Here is a 16,673-nt window from a genome sequence, read left to right as displayed (position 1 = left end):
TCAGGTGTTTTTTAGCAAACTCCATGCGGGCTTTCATGTGTCTTACACTGAGGAGAGGCTTCCGTCGGGCCACTCTGCCATAAAGCCCCGACTGGTGGAGGGCTGCAGTGATGGTTGACTTTCTACAACTTTCTCCCATCTCCTGACTGCATCTCTGGAGCTCAGCCACAGTGATCTTTGGGTTCTTCTTTACCTCTCTCACCAAGGCTCTTCTCCCCCGATAGCTCAGTTTGGCCGGACGGCCAGCTCTAGGAAGGGTTCTGGTCGTCCCAAACGTCTTCCATTTGAGGATTATGGAGGCCACTGTGCTCTTAGGAACCTTAAGTGCAGCAGAAATCTTTTTGTAACCTTGGCCAGATCTGTGTCTTGCCACAATTCTGTCTCTGAGCTCTTCAGGCAGTTCCTTTGACCTCATGATTCTCATTTGCTCTGACTTGCATTGTGATCTGGAAGGTCTTATATAGACAGGTGTGTGGCTTTCCTAATCAAGTCCAATCAGTATAATCAAACACAGCTGGACTCAAATGAAGGTGTAGAACCATTTCAAGGATGATCAGAAGAAATGGAAAGCACCTGAGTTAAATATATGAGTGTCACAGCAAAGGGTCTGAATACTTAGGACCATGTGATATTTCAGTTTTCTTTTTTAATAAATCTGCAACAATGTCAACAATTCTGTGTTTTTCTGTCAGTATGGGGTGCTATGTGTACATTCATGAGGAAGAAGAATGAACTTAAATGATTTTAGCAAATGGCTGCAATATAACAAAGAGTGAAAAATTTAAGGGGGTCTGAATACTTTCCGTACCCACTGTATATGTATGTGTGTATATATATATATATATTTATACGTTTATATATTAAGACTCCAGTTAAGTTTGGTAACACTTCATGGGAGCTAATACTGTGATTTTCTGGCATTAAAGATTTTTTATGAGATTGTTTATGATAACACTACACTGATATTTATTTATAGTATGTTTCAAGCGTTCAAGTGTTTGCACAGTAAGGGCATTCATTTAATGATTTTGATTTATTATTTTGGTTATGGGAGCATTGCAGTACCTGTAAAATATATTTCACATTTCACATTACCCTGACTATAAAAAAAAAAAAAATATTTTGTTTAAAGCTGTAATATTTTTGCCCTACCTCCCAATAATCATCAAAAACATATGCAAGGCCACTCATGCTGAAAAGCGTGCTACCAAACTTATTTCATATGTCATTTGTTGTCATTTGCCACATCCTTGGTTTTCAAATTAAGCTGCTCGATGGTTGGGCTACCGTGGTGGAGCTACATCCCGGTGTAGAGATGGATGGAAGGATGGGAAGTGGGCTGCAAGGAATTATTTTAGTGGGGCTGTTCTGTGATAGAACTGCCAATGGAAAAGGAGGGAAGCAGAAAGATCAGTCTTGGAAGTATAACTACCGAGTCTAAGAAATTGTTGCTGAGGTATAACAATAGTCTAATGTGAGAAATGTTTTCATTTTCTAAAAACACAACACAATTATTTGGAGCCATTGTAAAAGCATACAGTAATTGTTCTGCTTTAATTATATGCCAGGGGACCACTGGGAATTGCTATGCCTAGCAATTTTTTCATTTTATTTGTTTACCATTTAAAGGAAGTGTGCACTCACCCATAAACTGGTGTTACAAGGAAAGCGATTCGAAAAAAAAAAAAAAAACATTGACTCACTGATGAAAAATACCAACTTATGCTGATAAACACATCTCTTTTATGCCGTGGGTAGGGTGGAGTGTTAGAATCCTGGGGTAGTAGGTTTATGTGAGGCTCTCCTGCCCCAAGAGCCACCCTGAGACTTGCTGAACAAGACCCTTTAACCAGTTCACCACAATCCTCTGGACCCATCCATTCTCTAAACCACAAATCAATAAAATAAAAACACACACATCCCATGTTTAAATATTTTATTTGAAAAAAATAAACTAAATGCATTTTAGATAGATAGACAGATACTGTAGATAGATATATAGATAGACCAATCATCTCATTATGATGGCATCTGAACGTTGGTGGGATTTATTTGGCAGCAAGTAACCATGTTGCCCCTGAATTTGTTGTGTTAAAAGAACAAAAAATGGGCATCACAGTTTGTTGTCTATGAAGTCAGGGTGCCCATACTGACCCGTGTCAACAGCCAGAAGGACCTACAATGGGCACGTGAGCATCAGAACTGGACCATGGGGCATGGGAAGAAAGTGGCCTGGTCTGATGAATCGCATTTTCTTTTACATCATGTGGATGGTGTACCTTGGGAAAAGATGGCACCAGGATTCAGTTTTGGAAGAATGCAAGCCAGCGGAGGCAGTGTGATGCTTTGGGCAATATTCTGCTTGGAAACCTTGAGTCCTGACATTCATGTGGATGTTACTTGACACGTACCACCTACCTAAACACTGTTGCTAACCCCTTCATGGAAATGGTATTCCCTGATGGCAGTGGCCTCTTTCAGCATGAGAATATGCCCTTCGACACTGCAAAATGGTTCAAGAATGGTTAGAAGAACCAACCAATCAAGTTTGAGGGGTTGACTCTGCCTCCAAATTCTCAAGACCTCAATCCAATCAAGCATCTGTGGGATGTGCTTGAAAATCAAGTTTGGAGGCCCCACCTCACAACTTACATGTCACAAAGGATCTGCTACTGATGACTTGCTGAAAAACTGTTATTCTAAGGCCCCTTTCACACCAGCTGACCCATTGAGTCCACCTGTCCATTTTTCAGGCGGACCCGATCGGACCACCTATTGTTCTCTATGGGGAGGTGGGTGTAAACAAACATGTGTCCGTTTACACCTGCCTGCACCCAATCAGTCCAGAGCCGCCAAAAACAGATGGATGGGGATCAGTTTCCCATCCGTCTAGCAGATTGGATGACAGTTGGATGGAAATGGACAGGCGGTCTGTTTCCATCTGATCGCCCCATACAGAACAGCAGACTGTGTCTATGTCCGCTCTGCATAACGAAGCAGACATAGACCTGTTATCCGCCTGCTCAGCCTGCTGAGAGGGGCCTAACTGCTTAAAAAGTATTAGTTGGAATTAAGCTTTAATTTGTTAGTCAAGTCCATTTAAATCTGCTAGTCTAACACTCCCCACTCTCCATATGGACAATGCTGCTGTCCAAGGCTCCATTGCTACTCCATGCAGAGTGGAGACACCTCAATATAGGAAAGTGTGGTTCCACCTGGATCACCAGAGAAGGTGACTGAGTTTCCATTCACAAAGACTCATCCAGTGAAAGCAGGAATAGAGGGGAAATCATCCAATGGAACATTTATTCCAATGGCAACTGTCTAATGGTGGCCATTCACGTAAACAGACAATATAATCAAATTTATGAGTTATCAAAAAGACACAGAAGTCTATTTATAAAAAACATTTGCTGTGTCTTAAGTATTTGCATAGACACAACAAATGCTCTCCTATGGTCGTCAGCTCCATCTAGTAGCCATAATGCAGTATTTTTCTGAAATATCACATTCCAAAAAAAAATAAAACGCATTGTAACCATTAGATGGAGCTGACTACCATAGGAGATATTCGATTACAAACAATTCTGAAATAATTTGTTATGCCTCTGTGAATGCCTAAATATGTATACATTGATTGTGTCATCGATTGATTTTGAGCAAAACTGAACAATTTCACCAAAATTATTATGTTTGGTGTGGACAAGAAATCAGATCATAGAAAACTAGATAGATTGATCATTGTTAAGTGTATGGCACATTGAATGATCTTTTTGATGTTCTGTATCTTTGTACTAGACAGTAAATTAATCGAAAGTATGATGCCATACTACATTATTCCATTTATGATCACAGTTAGGCTTACCACGCACTTTACGATCAACGTATTTTAAATTGCCAACATGCTATGTAGTGCAAAGGCCTGCCTGGCTGGATACATAATATTGGATCTCTTAGAAATGCCCTCATATTACATAGTTTAGTAAATCTGATTTACTTGTACAAGGGTTGTACTGTTATGATGAGCCTAAAGTGTTACTAAACCCAGGACCCTGAATCCACTATTGGCACTTTTCCACTGCAAGTACCGGCTCGGCTCTACTCAGCCCTGCTTGGCCCGGTTTGGTTTTCCACTGCATGGTACCGCATGGTACGGTGTTGGAACGGTTCGGTACAGTTTGGTATGGTTTGCTTTTCCACTAAAAGTAGTACTAAAGTAAGTAGGTGGGATATCAACGATTCTCTGAGCAATCAGTGGCTAGTAGTGACAAACAGTCAGCTGCATGCAAAGGATTGTGGGATATGGTACCGGTATGGTACCTCTTGGAACCACAATCGAGGTGGTACTGTTTTAGAGAGACGTACCGTTTGGTTCCATGTAGTGGAAAAGCGCCGCTGTACCGTACCGTACCGAACCGTTCTTACACCGTACCATGCGGTACCAGCAGTGGAAAAGCACAAAAGCGAGCTGAACCGTTCGGTTCCATGCAGTGGAAAAGCGCCATATATCTGGTCTCCTCCCATAGTACACAGAACACGGAAATGCAATTATTTTAGTAAATTTAAACTACTAAATACATTTTCTTATCAGCAGTATACAGCAGTCTTGTGACTTCTGTCAGTGCCTGGTTAAAGCTTGTAGGAGGATTTTGCATACTGCATTGGCTGTCCTGTGAGGATGCAGGAGCTGGACAGTGCTGAATCTGGACAATAGTGATTGGCCCTGTGCTGATCACATGCACTCTCCCATGAAAAAAAAAAAAAAAAGAACTCTCTAGCAATACACACCAAACTGAGCATGTGCAGGCTGACTCCAGGAACTCTTGTCTTATCCGGACATGTTATGGGGACAATGCAAGAAGAGGAGGATCTGTGCATACAAGATCAAACAGCCTTTTTACACAATGCAGAATATTAAACCCTTAGGTTCTACAGTGAGTATAACAAGCATGTGTTACTGCAAATACAGATGGATTTCACTTTTGTGGGTTTAGTAACACTTTAAGAGGGGGGGTTCCTTCACTTTCGAGAGGTCTCTTCTTGAGTCCAGTTATATTTACAGGATTGTAAGTGAAGGGAAATATCTGCAAAGGGACACAGAATGTAAAGATAATGGACTTGGATTTTAAAGCTTTAGTCACATCACTTACAGTACCTGTAATGAAGTATGTTCCATGTTGTGCAGGCAGCTGGATTGTGCAGAAATCTTCACTGCAGGACTGCCGCTCCTCTTTCTGAGTCTGAACTTCCGACACTGTAATGGTTAACAGCTTTGGTCTTGAGGCAGAACAGCAATACAGATGGTTCTGTGGGGGGGGGTCCCTCCTTCCTCCTACTTCATTAGAGTGGAGTTCCGGGCTAAAATACCTTTTTAAAAAAAAATACCCCTATACTTAAGTACAGTATTGGATTTTAGTCAAAATCTTACTTTTAAAAACGCTGTCTGGGCGTGGCCATCTTGGATGTGGGCATCTGAAGCCACAGTGTAATCTGCTGTGTCCTTCTTCCTGATTCCAGGGAGTGTTCTGGGAGTTCTTCCTGATTCCAGCCTGCTGGGAGTGATGACAAACAGCTCCTAGGATGCAATGCAAAGGTGGAAGTGATGTCAGTGGCCGTGGCCACAGAGGGGGGAGAAGGAGGAAGTACAATCAAAAATGCCCTGAAAATAAAGTAAGGAACCCCCGAAAAAAAAATGAAAATGCCCAATTGTTGATCAGCATAGCGAGCACTCCAGGAATCACTAAAGTTGCAAAATAGGCCGGAACTCCTCTTTAAGAAAAGTTATTTTATTACATCACTTGTAACATGATTTGTGAATGTGGGAGAGTCTTATCAGTAACGGGATTTTCTTCCCCATTCAAACTTCATGTTATAGGCAATATAATCAGATAAAAGAGGAGGAAGGTGTCCCTATTGGAACTACTGTACTGTTGTTCTGCCTGAAGACCATAGCTGTTAACCACTGCAGTGCTGGAACTTCAGAGACAGGAAGAGGACAAGCATCTCTGCAGTAATGCTTTCTCCAGGATCCAGCGAACTGCACAACATGGGACATAATTCCACTGCCACTAGATGGATCCCAGAATAAATTTACTGTTTTACCGAAACTAGAAACTCTTCAGCTTTAATAAAAGCCCCCATCATCCTTCCATTCTAAGAAAAGGAAACAGATGCATCCTGGGAGCTCAGGCTCCATTTTATGAACTGAGGTAGAAGAAACCAGCCATCACACCTGCAGCACAAGTTGTGGACTTAAAGAGTAGGTAAACTCAACTTTTCATATTTCTGATTTGTGTCTGTTGTACCATGTACTTGAATGAAAAAGTATCCTGTTCTCTTTGTATTGCTTCCTTTGTGTAAAATCCCCTGTGTCCTGCCAGTCCCTCTATTTCCTATTATCTCTAGCTATGCTGGGAACTCAGTATGCTCTCCTCCAATAATCAGGCCTGTCCTGACACCCCCTCCCCCCTGCAAAGCCTTTCCCAGGGAAGATCAGTGTACTTTTGCTTCTCCTCCCCCAGCTCTTATGCAGCTGAGAACAGAGGGTATGTGATCACTTATAAAAAATGGAAAAAAAAAAACGTAAGTCAAAAAATAGTAAAAAAAAGGTATTTATAACATTTTCATATCTATACACAAATGTTTTACCTTTCATGTTTATTTTAAACTGAATGGGTTGTTTTACAAGGTGATCATTTACAATCAACTAATGAACAATGGGAAATAACCGCGCTATGATAAATATTAAAATACAGTCCTAAAAGAGCAGCCAGCATCAATCTGTTGATAACAAATATAAATAATAAAAAGTCCAAATGCAGCGCTAAAATTAAGGAATGAAAACGCCTAACGTCCATGCAGAGAGATGTTATCCCATCACCAATGATCCTGTGAATAAATGGCACACACCACCAAAAAGTGTCCAACAGAGGCTGCTTACCAGACCTCCTTGGATATGGAGCACGTAGAAAGCAGCCAAGGGGAAATCAGCTGTAGAAGCCAAAGAATCGTTCTCCTCCTCTCTCCACTCCTCCTCGGATAGACATAAATGTGTGGAAAAAAGTGCCTAAGCTCTCATGGATGAGAGAGCCACCATCAATGAAACAATAAAGCACTAATAGTGAAGCCCCGTATGATAAACCGAAAAGTTTATAAAAAGGCTACTTACAAACATGAATAAAATATAAACATCCAAAGTTAAAATGTACCGGTGTCATCGCGTCCGGCTGACAGGATTCATCTAATAGGATTTCTTCAGAGGCGTGGCTGAATGACGCAGGCACGCATATATAAGTAGGAAAACTGGAAATTACATAAACCGGAAGTGGTCACTGGAAGGCACAGCTTCAATAACTGCATTCCAGGCAAACAGGAAGTGGCCTAATCAAAGACCAGAAAATCAAGGAAGTCGATCATGCGCCCCAATGACCAACATCGGAATGTAGATAGATGGAGTGTGGTGATCATCAGCAGAGCACTGCAACTAACAACTGTTCAAGCCCCAGGGGGACCTAACAAAATTACTTCTCTATGCCCCAACAGTGTATTGCCAGTGCACACCACTCACCATAAAGCATAATGTATCAACCTAGTGGTCAACTTAGAAGACACATGCAAAGCAATTTCATAACAAAACATCATTATATATATCTAAACATAACTTAAAAAACATAAATACTCTAAAACAATGGGATTCTCATATATGCTTACAATACACAAATATAAATTCAACTGTTGTTAATAAAACAATTGACATCCCAGTCCACATTAAGCACAAAAGGGATATAACTTTTAATCTCAAAAATCCATCTGGTCTCCATCCTAGATATCTCCTCTTTAACATGACTCTTTCCCCAGTGTGGTATAAATCTATCTATGGCAATGAACAAAGTACCAGTTGGGCATGGCATTCAAGGTAATGCCTAGAAACAATATGTGTGGGAAAGCCCTTCCTGATATTTGCCACATGTTCTTTTATCCTTATATTAAAGGCTCGAGTGGTGCGACCCACATATTGTAAGCCGCAAGGGCAAATAAGCAGATAGACAACATTGAGCGAAGTACAAGTAATGAAGGTATTGATCTCATATGCGAATTGGCAAATGATTGAAAATGATCTATCTTGCGTTCTTGAACCTTATTAAGATGGCAGACAGCACATTTTCAGCATGAAAAGAAACCTTTGTGTTTTTGAAAAAAGGAAACCCTATTAGGGGCATCCAAAACATATGATGCCTGTTGACACTCCTCTAAAAACACCTCATATACAGTCACTTTAACTTACATCTCCTACAAGCAGCATCACTGGTGAGCATGGACTTATTGCCATCTGCAGTCTAGTTTATATCATTGTGGGGTTTTTTTTGTATACTTCATGCTTCACCAACCCTATTTTGTTACTAAAGCCTCGTACACACGCAACGAATTTCCGCCGATCGGTCGTCCGTCTTTTGTCCAGAGTGGTGTCTGTTGGTTGCAATGTGCTCTACACTGCACATGAATTTTCCCGCACGACAGAATTCTACTTCAGAAGTGATGTCATGTGTTGTATTGCTTTCTTTGTGTTCTTTCATCTCTGAGCATGCCTAGTCTTGCTCATAAGATTTTTCCCATCGAAATCTGTACTAATGAGACGAAAATTGGACGTGTTTTGACGGTCGACAAAAATTATATAGCCTGCACACCAGGATTTTTTCGGCCGAAAAGTCAGAGTCGGTTGTCGGAAGCATCATATTAACAAGCCGAAAATCGGCAGATCGGTCGTCGGACGAAATTTCCCAGCCAAATTTCAACTCGTGTGTACGGGGCTTTAAGATTACATTCATTCTAGATTTTTTAAGAAAATTAGGGTTTAGCTGCTTGTTGAGATAGACACAGGGAAACATGTTGCAAGGACAGAACAACAGATAAGTGATTTTTTTTAGCTTTTTTAAGCTAAACGTCATCTTTATCCATCCCCTATGCTATCTAAAAAAAAAAAAAAAAAAAAAAAGTTCTACTAAGCCAAAACAACATTAATTGAAAATAACCCGAAAGTTTGGGCCAGACCATCAAATGGCTGGTTGATATTGCATGGGGGACACAGGAGATGGACAAATAATCTCAGTAAAACATACACACTCCTGTTTAAAAGAAAAAAAAATAGACCTGATTGAACGGAGTCTGTGACCAAGCTGAGAAAAAGATGAGAAACAAGAATTGTCTAACACATTAATTGCGGAGCGGTGCACTGATAAAGACGTAATTACTGCAACAAAAGGGAAGCACTCAGATATAGAAAACATATGATTTCCTGGAAATAGCTTTTGGTCAATAAAGAGCGAGTAAGAACGCTCAAGACAATGCAAATAAAAGCGTGGGGCTTGCCTTTAGGACATTCATCATTACAGTCCATGTGAATACTTTTAGAATGTTTATTGAAGCTTGCCCAGAAATATACATTCCAAATTGAGCCTGAAAAGTACAGAAGCCGTCCATGCAACAAGCAAGAAAAGTCCAATTCAAGGGAACATCTTGGCTTTAAACTGAATCAGAGGACGTGGCTTTCATATTGAATAGCCCCAATTTTCTTTCTTCTTTATCTTGCGCAGTTAGCTGTGCGGCTTTACTTTAATCCCTTTAGTTGTCAATATTTTCATCTTCTAAATGAGCCTGCAACTCAGCCTACAAAAATACCAACCAACACCCTTATTCCATAAATAGTGTTACACGCAGTGAGCCATATCAGCTAATCAGAGTTGACTCAAAGTGATTCTAAAGATTGTCAATTAAAAAAAAAAAACAATTTTATACTTGTTTGTGCAATGGTTTTGCACAGAGAAGCCCCGATCCTCTCCTTTTTTTTAGGTCCCCTACTGGCCCACTGGCGGTCCTGGCTCCTCCTCCCTGCTGAATGCCCCTAATAGCAAGCCTCTTTCTATATGGGCACTTAAACAGGCTCCACATTTTCCATTCACACACAGAGCATAGCTCGGCTCTGCCCCCACTCTCTGCTCATTGGCTTACTGGCTGTGATTGGCAGCAGTATGAGCCAATGGCTCCTGCTGCTGTGTAAACCAACGAGGAGAGAGAAACCCAGGAGAGCTTCTGCTCTCAGGCACATTGCTGCATCGAGATGGGGCTCAGGTAAATATAAGGGGATGGGGGGGGGCTTGGGGGAGGGAAGCTGAACCCAGAAGGTTTATTTTTTACCCTAATGTGTAGAAATGTAAAATGCCTCAAGAACTACTTTAAAGAGTAGCTTCACCTTTTTGAAAAGCATATCGCCCATTCAATGCATTAACCACTTTAAGACCGGAAGGATTTGCCCCCTTAATGACCAGGCCCTATTTTGCGATTCGGCGCTGCTTTACTTTAACGGACAAATGCGTGGTCATGCAACACTGTACCCAAAAAAGATTGACATCCTTTTTTTCCCACAAATAGAGCTTTCTTTTGGTGGTATTTGATCACCTGTGCGATTTTTATTTTTTGCGCTATAAACAAAAAAGAGCGAAAAACAATATTTTTCACATTCTGCTATATAACATTCCCCCCCAAAAAATGTAAAAATCAAATTTTTTTAACATTTTAGGCCAATTTGTTTTTTGCTACATATTTTTGCTAAAATAAAGTCCCAATAAGTGTATTTTGATTGGTTTGCGCAAAAGTTATTGAGTCTACTAACTACGGGAAATATTTATGTCATTTTTATTGTTTTCTTTTTTTACTAGTAATGGAGGCGATCTGCGATTTTTTTGTGAGACTTCGACATTGCGGCGGACAGATCGGACCGCTAACTGACATTTTTGACACTTTTGGGGCGACCAGTGGCGTTACTACAGTAATTAGTGCTAAAAATATGCACTGTTACTGTAATAATGACACTGGCAGGGAAGGGGTTATCAAGGGGTTAAATGTGAGCCTAGGGGAGTGATTCTAACTGTGGGGGCGTGGCTTGTGAAATGACCATAGAGATCTGTGTTCCTATATAGAAAGATCACAGGGGCTCTATGATCATTCCAGGGAGAAGAACGGTCAACTGTGTTTACAGCTCACTCTCTCAGCGGGGACGATCGCGGATGTCAGGCGGCAATCGGAGCCACCTGCCCACTGCATCGGCTTCCCCACTGACGCACTCGCCCCCTAGCCTCCTGCTCGTGACCGCCGTACAGTTACGGCAGTTTGCGCAGGAGTGGCTGCCTGCCGCAGTACATCTGGGGTGGGCGGTCGTAAAGAGGTTAACTTAAAAGGCCCTTGTGTGTTGAGTACACAAATAAAGTATTTAACTAAAGCCTCAGGAACAGCCGCTGTACTAAATATCCGGTGTTAGTACAGTGATCTCCCCCACTGTTCTATTGTGTTTTGGCCATTGGCTGAGAGCGCTGATCGGGACCTAATGTTGGCCGGTTTCTATTGAACCAGCCATTGCCGCCCGACATTCGTCCCATGTGTACTAGGCTTTGGACAATTGGCAAGTTATGATATTGCTAAAGACAAATGGAATGAGAGACCTAATTACAATTTGTTAACATGAATAAGTGCAAAATAATATAGAAAAGCTAAACTGCTAAAAATATGCACTGTTACTGTAATAATGCCATTGGCAGGGAAGGGGTTAATACTATTGGTGATCCAGGGGTTAAATGTAAGCCTAGGGGAGTGATTCTAACTGTGGGGGGGGGGGGGGTTGGACTTGTGAGATGATCACAGAGACATGTGATCCTATATAGCAGGATCACATAGCCTCTGTGATCATTGCAAGGAGAAGGACAGACAGTTATGTTTACATCAGCCATCCGTCCTTCTCTGTCAGCGGGGGGAGATCGCCGGTGTCAGGCGGCAATCGGAGCCCCCTGACACACGCACTGGCTCCTGGCACGCGCTCACCCCCTAGCCTCCTGAGAGCGAGCGACATAGCGATACGACGCTTTGCCCAGGAGCGGCTGCCTGCCGCAGTAAATCTGCGGCGGTGGGTCGTTAAGTAGTTAAGGTAAAGAAATCTGCATATAGTTATCTCACCAGTGCTCATCAGTGCCCCCTCATAAATTCCGCCTTATCAGTGCACATCAGTACAGGAGAAAAATTACTTTTTTGCAAATTTTTTTAACAGAAACATTTTTTTTCCCCAAACTTATTGGTCTTTTTTCATTTGCACAGCAAAAAAACTAGTGGTTATTAAATACCACTCAAAGAAATGTATACTGTATATGTGTAAAATAATGATAAAAATTTAGTTTGGGTCAAAGTGCGACAGCTCTGAAAGCTGAAAGTTGGTCTGGGCAGGAAGGGGGTGGAAATGCGCAGTATTGAAGTGGTTATTATATTACAACTTATCAGTGCTTAGATGGGGTGACTGCATTTGTTTTTTTTTTTAGCCAATTTGTCTCTTAAGGATAACTTTACTTAACAAAATAAATAAATAAATGCACGTTTTTTTTTTTTTTTTTGCATGTAAAAAAATTTGCATTTATTCTTTTTTTGGAGCCTTGCATTCGCGAAAGCAGCTGGTGCCATGCAGGTTCCCTGCAGATCTATCAGTGTATCTGTGTGCCCATCCAGATATAATCACAAGAAGAATTAATGAACTACCGCGGTGTTCCACAACGCCGTGGCAGTTCATTGAGATCTACAAGCCGACAACCGCAAAGGAGGTTGGGACTTGTAGTTCATTCATATACAGAGCTTTGTGTATGAATGGCGTGGCCATGTGGCGGAGCTCCCCGTACGCCCATGCTGATTTCAAAAACTGACAGCTAGTATGCGGATATTCTCCTGTCACAGGGAGGGGGGATTGGGAAATGGCTGCAGCATTGGGAACATGCCTTTAGGCCGGCAGTTCAGCAGAAGCCGGACGAGATTCGGACCATTAATGGGCAGGATGAATGTACCAATTTTATTGATCGATCAACTTAGGTACAACCTGTCATTCACTTGCGATTGTCGAAAGCGGTTGCTATAGCCTCTAGCGAGGATTTGAAAGAGAAAAAATATAATATCTATGGATCAAATACTCTTTTGTATAAATAATTGGATGTGTGTGGGATGTAGGGCCAAATTACATACTACAAGAATGTAGCGAGCTGCTGCCCCCAAATTTCTCACTGCAAGAGTGGGGTCTAGGTAAAAAATGAGGTATCGGGTTGAGGCGCTGCCCTAAGTATTACCTTTATTTGTTGTACTAGTTGCAAATACCAGGAGTGTACTCGAGTCGTTATAGTGACAAATCTCAAACATAATTGGTGACTGTTGGATGCTGTGAAAGTGTAAATTAGTGTTATACAGAAATCATATAGAGGTTACCGTATTGATCATACCGATCCTTATAATAATGTGCAAATTATCACAGTTCAGTGCAAATAATCGCAAAAACAAAAAACAATAAAGTACTGGTGCTAAATGTTTAAAATAATATCAACTATTCATCCAGATAATATATGTGTCCATAAAAATCCCATTCCAATGTGTGGTTCCCTTAAAATTGTTGCTTGCTGGTCCGTCTAGTGCCATCCGTAGAGTGACATTAATGTGTCTGAACATAATAGGAAAAATAAGTGTCTCCACTTGTGCCCCCCACCTGATATCGCACTCACCAGAGATCCTACCCCTTTCAACAGGGGGCTTATCGCTTTTGGATAAATATACTGGTGTTTGGGCCTTCTCCACATCCGTTTACTGGAGATTCACCCTCACTATGTCCTCCAGTTATTCTTGGTGGGAATACAAACGACAGCCCCCATAGTGTGAATCCGTTTAAAAATGTTATTAAATAAAATTGTACACACTTACATGAAAGTATTAAAAGTCACGAGAGATAATATGAGGGACGCTTTCATGTTCCAAGGCTGAAAACTGGAAGTTGCACATTTACACTAGGCTCCGCCCTACGCATTTTGTCACTCTGACGTCATCTGGAGCAGTGGTCCTCTATCGAGGATTTGTCACCCCCCTCCCCCCCCCCCCAGGAGCAGACACCGGCTCAGTAGGAGGGATTAGGAGGTGGAATAGACCTTTTCACCAGCTTGACTGTCCCAACACTTCTGGGTTAATTGGAGCGTTTGATCTCTATAATTTGAGATCCACGATTTCTGGTAAGTGACGAGTACATGTGAAGAAGAGATCTGCTTGAACACCGTCTTGTCTGGATTTTTATGAACACAGACACATACCCCCTATCCCATCGCTGAATCGGGTGTTGTATTTTGTAATCCTTTTTCGGAGTTCCGCCTCCCCCTCTCCCCCCTCAACAAATTAAAAGTCAGCAGCTACACATACTGTAGCTGCTAACTTTTAATATTAGGGCACTTGCCTGTCCTGGAGTCCAGCGATGTAGGCACCGCAGCCAATGTTACCATCAGCTGTCGGGTGCTGGCTCCGCCATTGCCGATAAGAGAACTCGGCAATGAGCCCTTGCGGCTTAACGGGCGGGATCCCTACTGCGCATGCGCGAAGCACGCTGCGCATTCCTATTGACTCAGCAGTGGAGGAGGGGGCCAAACTTCCGAGGGACGGCGCGGCTGCACCGTATCCCAGAATTGGGGAGGGGTACCTGTCAAAAATTGGTTCCCATTCCCCCCTCCCCCCTCCCCCCTGAAAGATGCCAAATGTGGCACCGGAGGGGGGGAGGAAACAAAAGAGCAGAAGTTCCACTTTTGGGTGGAACTCCACTTTAAGGGATTGTGTTCATGAACTTCACAAAAGGACACTTTGTTTGCTCAAAGATACCCCTATTTTGTTACCCAATTGGTTGTCTGTTTTGAAATCATCCACACTTTAAAGGGATTTCGCTTTAGGAACTTCACAAAAGGTCACTTTGTTTTGTTTAAATATTTGTTTAAATATTTGTATCAAATTGGGATAGTCACTTAAATTTGTTTTATTTATGTAACACTTTTAGAGTTGTATGAATTAGTTTGTTGTGTAAGTAGCGCACCGACTTTCTAAATTAAAGTGGATGTAAACCCTCACATATACCCAGTGAAGTGAACAGCCTCAGATGACACACAGAGATGAAACAGATCTCCCTACATACCTTTTACTTGTATATCTGCTGTCTTTAGCTTTCTATACTGTTTAGAACCTGCGCATCCTGTTAGAATTTTCTCTTCATGATTCACCTGTGGGCGTGGATTCTTGCCATACACTGTGACTCAGCTGATTGGAGGAAAGGCACACACCTCCCCTCCACATAGGCAAAAAATATGAAGAGCTGTGCTGTGAATAGACCAGCTCTCTGCTAATCTATTTATAGCACCCATCCCGACACAAAATTCACCCTGGTTTTATCTCATTTGATGGAGAAATTGTCAGAAGTTATTATGCTGATAACAGAAGAATGGAGCAGCAGAAAGCCATGGGACTTAGGGCTTTGAAGGGAGATAAGAAAACACTACAGATAGATGTGCCCAGGTCAAATTTCATGAATGGGATTTACATCCACTTTAACCCACAAGTATTCCCAGGATGCAAACAGTGTTGTCCATAGTTATCAGGTAGGGAAGTTGCACAGAATCATTTGACAAGAGGCTGCAGTCTAACCAAACAGCAATGTGAAAAATCCTGTTTCTGATTCTGACAGTAATACATTTTATTAAACACAAGCTGTACTGTTTCCTGCTTAGCACTAGCAGATTGGATATCAGAATATAAAGCCCTCTAAAGTAGCTGGTAGCAGCTCAGCAAAATGCAGCTGCAGCGGACATTTAACTTATGGATGCCATAAAGAATTGTTGTTTAAAATCCATTTCCTGGAGTCAACGGCTGCAATCAAAGCTGCTGGGTAGTAAAATATTTAAACACTGTTGGTGGATTGCAGAGGATTCATTTTGAGCTCGGAGCCGTGTATTTTGCTCAGGAATGTTTACAAAATCAGTGTTTGTATAGCGCCCTTATATCTGACAATCATTGGACCCATTTCAGGTAAAAAATAAAATGTTAAATAAAGCACAGGGCTTCAAGGGAGCATACCTACGGACGTTATAGCTTAAGTAGAAAAAGTGGCACTGAAGTAACCCAAAATGATGGACACATTTAGGGCTCAATTACACTAGCGGTTGGGGTGGTAATATCACATGATTGAACCATGTTTTTTCTGCCCTTCAATATCTTCCGTGTTTAGCTGGAAAGGCAGCGGCTGGGATGCACACATGCCCCAGCCATGTAACCAGGGCCTAATGCCTCGTACACACGATCAGATAATCGGACAACTTATTGTTCGCATTTTGTTGCATGATACTAGTATCAAATTCAACAATGTGTACTAAATGTATGATTTTTTTCGTAAGATTCTGGAAAGGTTGCGTAGCTACGTATTAGATAGTGCAAAACAAAAACAATGGCAGCCAGGCTTTTTCCGGGTTATTTTAGTGTTTCTGATCATGCGTGGTCTTTTTCTATCGATTTTTAGCGAATGCACACTGTACTGATTTAACGATTGCCGTTTATTAGGCTATCCTACGACAAAAGTAACCGTGTTTGTCCCTTCGGATTTTGTTGGACGAAATGTGGTGATCAACTGTTGAAAGCTGTGTACTAACGATCAGATTATCGTGCGATCAATTCGAAAGCCATTTTTTTCATACGATTATCTGATCATGTGTACGAGGCATTATACTTGCATTTGAGGGCAGTAAAAACACATGGCTAAGAAGTGTTTTTACTGTTCCCCCCACTGCTTCGCCTTAACCATTTGCCGA

This window comes from Pelophylax lessonae (assembly GCF_965119305.1).
Source record: "Pelophylax lessonae genome assembly, chromosome: 7".
Taxonomy (NCBI): domain Eukaryota; kingdom Metazoa; phylum Chordata; class Amphibia; order Anura; family Ranidae; genus Pelophylax; species Pelophylax lessonae.
The sequence above is the reverse complement of the archived record's forward strand: the minus strand, read 5'-3'. Positions refer to the sequence as shown.